The sequence below is a fragment of the Triticum dicoccoides genome, chromosome 1A (genome assembly GCF_002162155.2).
Source record: "Triticum dicoccoides isolate Atlit2015 ecotype Zavitan chromosome 1A, WEW_v2.0, whole genome shotgun sequence".
Taxonomy (NCBI): domain Eukaryota; kingdom Viridiplantae; phylum Streptophyta; class Magnoliopsida; order Poales; family Poaceae; genus Triticum; species Triticum dicoccoides.
In genome coordinates, this window is record NC_041380.1 from 548838051 (window position 1) to 548843972 (window position 5922).

Below are 5922 nucleotides of genomic sequence, written 5' to 3' on the forward strand. Positions count from 1 at the left end.
TGGCGCTGGTCGCGACGAGCTCGTGGGTCCGACGACGCGGTGGAGCCGCTGTCGGGGTGGACCCGGCAAGTCGGCGATTTTGGCCTTCGTAGTGGAGAGTGCATGGAAGTCGCACCTCCCCCGGTCTTGTTGCCATCGGCTCGCATCCGGCTGTCCTGCCGCGGCAGCGAGGTGCTTGGTTGCCGTGCAGTGTCGCCGTTGGCGAAGCCGATGAGGCTCTGGATAGTGGCCCTCCATTCATCGGTCTTGTCCGCCATCGGAGGATAGTCTAGGGCAGTTGAGCTCGCGCCAAGGCTTCTGCTGGAGTGGTGGGCGGCGGAGGTGAACGGTGCGAGGAGTGGGGCGTGCTCGGACTCCTAACCACGTTAGAAGGAGCAGTGCCCCGTCCAGGCGACCGTACTTCGCTCGAGCCTGCATGTTGACGTGCATGTTGGTCTTGAGCGCCACGAGAACCACCAGCTTGATCTTGGCCCAGCGGACGTATGGCGCTGCGAACGCCATGACGCTGCTGGTCCCGCGCCTCCTGAGAGGGGCGCGGTGCGCGCATGGACGTCGAGGTCTGTGCCGCCTTGTCCTTGGACTTGGCCGCACTGAGGGCTCCCTCGTCGACACCCATTCTTCCGCCGGCATCCACTCCACCACCCGTTTGCTCCGGAGGCTGTGAAAGCGATGCAGACGGAACAGCTGCCTCCGAATCCTTCTTCTTCGGTGGCATGTCGATGAAGACGATGAAGATTTAGCTCGCGTGCATGCTGGATCGGGTTCGCACAATCTCGACGTCCCCTACCTGGCGCGCCAAAGATGTCGGGGAAACTGATCCACCAACACCTATGGGGATCGGGCCCCTTTCGGTTCGGAGGGGGGCGGAGGCCGCGCAAAGAGCGGATCGAGGCAGTACACGCGAGCAGTTTTACCCAGCTTCGGGCCGCACGGATGCGTAAAACCCTACTGCTGCTTGTTTGTGTGTATTGAATTCTTGCTCAGGAGCGATGGACGCTGCCAGACCGAGCGCGAGAGTGTTCCTGATGTTTCGAATGAGCCGAACCTCCTCTACGTTGCGCTTGGGCCTCCTTTTATACTTTCAAGGGGTCACCGACAGGTGGCAACGTAGACTAGAAGGGTAAAAAGGAAAAGGATACGGTAGGTGCAGCTACCGCTACTGTGGACACAGTGCACCCTACCTAACTCTGACGGCAGGGGACAAGGTCATTGAATGCCCGTCTGAGTTGCCTAAACAGTGCAAAAAGTGACCGTTAGGAGCGCCACCGTTTGCCACGATGGCCTTCTCTTCATCTCCGCTTGCCACCGCGTACTCCTGGCTGCACAGGCTCCCGCCATGCGCCCCTGAGGAAGCCTCATGGCGACACGCGCGTGGGTGCGCTGGAGCGTGGGTACAGAGTGGCAGCGGGCCCCCGGCGAGTACCTTGTCGGGGTCGTCGTCTTGTCGAGTCCAGAAGCTTGTCGCTCACCGGACCTTGCCGGGACGTGCGGTGCATCGCGGCAAGTTTCTTGAAGTGCCGCGGTTGGCCTTCCCGGCAAGCTCCTCTTGCCGGGGCCCTGTCTCTTCCCGGCAAGATCCTCTTGCCGGGGCCTTGTCTCTTCATCTTGAATGCTTTGTTCTTGAATGGCTCCAAAGGAACCCACGGAGGACTCTGGCGGTCGTCCGGCAAGCCTTGCCGCGCGGCGCTGCAACTGCCCGTGCACAAGTTCGGGATACAAGGGTACCCCTACTTTAGTACACCGACATATAGGTGCACTAGTTCGGCGAAGAGATGGTGATACAAGTGGTATATGGATGGTAGATAAATGTTTTTGTAATCTAAAAATATAAAAACAACAAGGTAACTAATGATAAAAGTGAGCGTAAACGGTATTGCAATGATGGTAAACAAGGCCTAGGGTTCATACTTTCGCTAGTGTAAGTTCCCTCAACAATACTAACATAATTGGATCACATAACTATCCCTCAACATGCAACAAAGAGTCACTCCAAAGTCACTAATAGCGGAGAACAAACGAAGAGATTATGATAGGGTACGAAACCACCTCAAAGTTATTCTTTCCAATCAATCCGTTGGGCTATTCCTATAAGTGTCACAAACAGCCCTAGAGTTCGTACTAGAATAACACCTTAAGACACAAATCAATCAAAACCCTAATGTCACCTAGATACTCCAATGTCACCTCAAGTATCCGTGGGCATGATTATACAATATGCATCACACAATCTCAGATTCATCTATTCAACCAACACAAAGGACCTCAAAGAGTGCCCCAAAGTTCTACCGGAGAATCACGACGAAAACGTGTGCCAACCCCTATGCTTAGGTTCCCAATGTCACGAAACCCGCAAGTTGATCACCTTAACATACATCAAGTGGGACGTGGTACCCCATTGTCACCACAGATATCCATGGCAAGACATACATCAAGTGTTCTCAAGTCTTTAAAGACTCAATCCGATAAGATTACTTCAAAGGGGAAACTCAATTCATTACAAGAGAGAAGAGGGGGAGGAGAAACATAAGATCCAACTATAATAGCAAAGCTCGCGATACATCAAGATCGTGCCAAATCAAGAACACGAGAGAGAGAGAGAGATCAAACCCATAACTACTGGTACATACCCTCAGCCCCGAGGGATAACTACTCCCTCCTCGTCATGGAGAGCACCGGGATGATGAAAATGGCCACCGGAGAAGGATTGCCCCCTCCGGCAGGGTGCCAGAACGGGTCTAGATTGGTTTTCGGTGGCTACGGAGGCTTCTGGCGGCGGAACTCCCGATCTATGTTGTGTTCTAGAAGTTTTAGGTCACGTGGATATATATGGGTGCAGGGAGGACGTAGGAGGAGCCACGGGGGTCCCACGAGACAGGGGGGCACGCCCTAGGGGGGGCGCCCCCCACCCTCGTGAGCACCTCGTGTCTCCCCTGACGTGGGGTCCAAGTTCATCAGGTGTGTTTCCTTCCAAAATAACTTCTCAAGTTGATTTCGTTCCGTTTTGACTCCGTCTGATATTCCTTTTCTTCGAAACACTGAAATATGCATAAAATAGCAAATCTGGGCTGGGCCTCCGGTTAATAGGTTAGTCCCAAAAGTAATACAAAAGTGGATAATAAAGCCCAGTATTGCCCAAAACAGTAGATAATATAGCATGGAGCAATCAAAATTTATAGATACGTTGGAGACGTATTAATACACATATTCATAATGTTGAAGCCAAAAGATGCAGAGTTGATAATGATAGTGCAACTTATTTGTGGCACTGCCGTTTGGGTCATATTGGTATAAAGCGCATGAAGAAACTCCATACTGATGGACTTTTGGAATCACTTGGTACTTGCGAACGATGCCTTATGGGCAAGATGACTAAAACGCCGTTCTCCGGAACTATGGAGCGAGCAACAGATTTGTTGGAAATCATACACATTAATGTATGTGGTCCGATGAATATTGAGGCTCGCGGCGGGTATCATTATTTTTTCACCTTCACAGATGATTTGAGCAGATATGGGTATATCTACTTAATGAAACATAAGTATGAAACATTTGAAAAGTTCAAAGAATTTCAGAGTGAAGTGGAAAATCATCGTAACAAGAAAATAAAGTTTCTGCGATCTGATCGTGGAGGAGAATATTTGAGTTACGAGTTTGGCCTACATTTGAAACAATGCGGAATAGTTTCGCAACTCACGCCACCCAGAACACCACGGCGTAATGGTGTGTCCGAATGTCGTAATCGTACTTTACTAGATATGGTGCGATCTATGATGTCTCTTACTGATTTAGCGCTATCATTTTGGGGTTATGCTTTAGAAACGACTACATTCACGTTAAATAGGGCACCATCAAAATCCATTGAGAGGACGCCTTATGAACTATGGTTTGGCAAGAAACCAAAGTTGTCGTTTCTTAAAGTTTGGGGCTGCGATGCTTATGTGAAAAAGCTTCAACCTGATAAGCTCGAACCCAAATCGGAGAAATGTGTCTTCATAGGATACCCAAAGGAAACTATTGGGTACACCTTCTATCACAGATCCGAAGGCAAAATATTCATTGCTAAGAATGGATCCTTTCTAGAGAAGGAGTTTCTCTCAAAAGAAGTGAGTGGGAGGAAAGTAGAACTTGATGAGGTAACTGTACCCGCTCCCTTATTGGAAAATAGTTTATCACAGAAACTGGTTCCTGTGACATCTACACCAATTAGTGAGGAAGCTAATGATGATGATCATGAAACTTCATATCAAGTTACTACCGAACCTCGTAGGTCAACCAGAGCAAGATCCGCGCCAGAGTGGTATGGTAATCCAGTTCTGGAGGTCATGTTACTTGACCATGACGAACCTACGAACTATGAAGAAGCAAAGATGAGCCCAGATTCCGCAAAATGGCTTGAGGCCATGAAGTCCGAGATGGGATCCATGTATGAGAACAAAGTGTGGACTTTGGTTGACTTGCTCGATGATCGACAAGGCATTGAGAACAAATGGATCTTCAAGAAGAAGACAGACGCTGACGGTAATGTTACTGTCTACAAAGCTCGACTTGTTGCAAAAGGTTTTCGACAAGTTCAAGGAGTTGACTACAATGAGACCTTCTCACCCGTAGCGATGCTTAAGTCCGTCCAAATCATGTTAGCAATTGCCGCATTTTATGATTATGAAATTTGGCAAATGGATGTAAAGACTGCATTCCTGAATGGATTTCTGGAAGAAGAGTTGTATATGATGCAACCTGGAGGTTTTATTGATCCAAAGGGAGCTAACAAAGTGTGCAAACTCCAGCGATCCATTTATGGACTGGTGCAAGCATCTCGGAGTTGGAATAAATGTTTTGATAGTGTGATTAAAGCATATGGTTTTATACAGACTTTTGGAGAAGCCTGTATTTACAAGAAAGTGAGTGGGAGCTCTGTAGCATTTCTAATATTATATGTGGATGACATATTGTTGATAGGAAATAATATAGAATTTCTGGACAGCATAAAAGGATACTTGAATAAAAGTTTTTCAATGAAAGACCTCGGTGAAGCTGCTTATATATTGGGCATCAAGATCTATATAGATAGATCAAGACGCTTAATTGGACTTTCACAAAGCACATACCTTGATAAAGATTTGAAGAAGTTCAAAATGGATCAAGCTAAGAAAGGGTTCTTGCCTGTGTTACAAGGTGTGAAGTTGAGTAAAACTCAATGCCCGACCACTGCAGAAGATAGAGAGAAAATGAAAAGCGTTCCCTATGCTTGAGCCATAGGCTCTATCATGTATGAAATGCTGTGTACTAGACCTGATGTGTGCCTTTCTATTAGCCTAGCAGGGAGGTACCAAAGTAATCCATGAGTGGATCACTGGACAGCGGTCAAGAAAATCCTGAAGTACCTGAAAAGGACCAAGGATATGTTTCTCGTTTATGGAGGTGACAAAGCGCTCATTGTAAATGGTTACGTTGATGCAAGCTTTGACACTGATCTGGAGATTCTAAGTCGCAAACCGGATACGTGTTTATATTAAACGGTGGAGCTGTCAGTTGGAGCAGTTCTAAATAGAGCGTCTGATACGTCTCCAATGTATCTATAATTTTTTATTGTTCCATGCTATTATATTATCAACCTTGGATGTTTTATATGCATTTATATGCTATTTTATATGATTTTTTGGGACTAACATATTAACCCAGAGCCGAGTGCCAGTTTCTGTTTTTTCCCTTGTTTCAGTGTTTCGCAGAAAAGGAATATCAAACGGAGTCCAAACGGAATGAAACTTCAGAAAAGTTATTGTTGGAAAGAAAGCAATACAGGAGACTTGGAGTGCACGTCAGGGGATCAACGAGGAAGCCACGAGGCGGGGGGCGCGCGCCCACCCCCATGGGCGCGCCCACCACCCTCGTAGGCCCCTCGTGGCTCCCCTGATGTATTTCTTC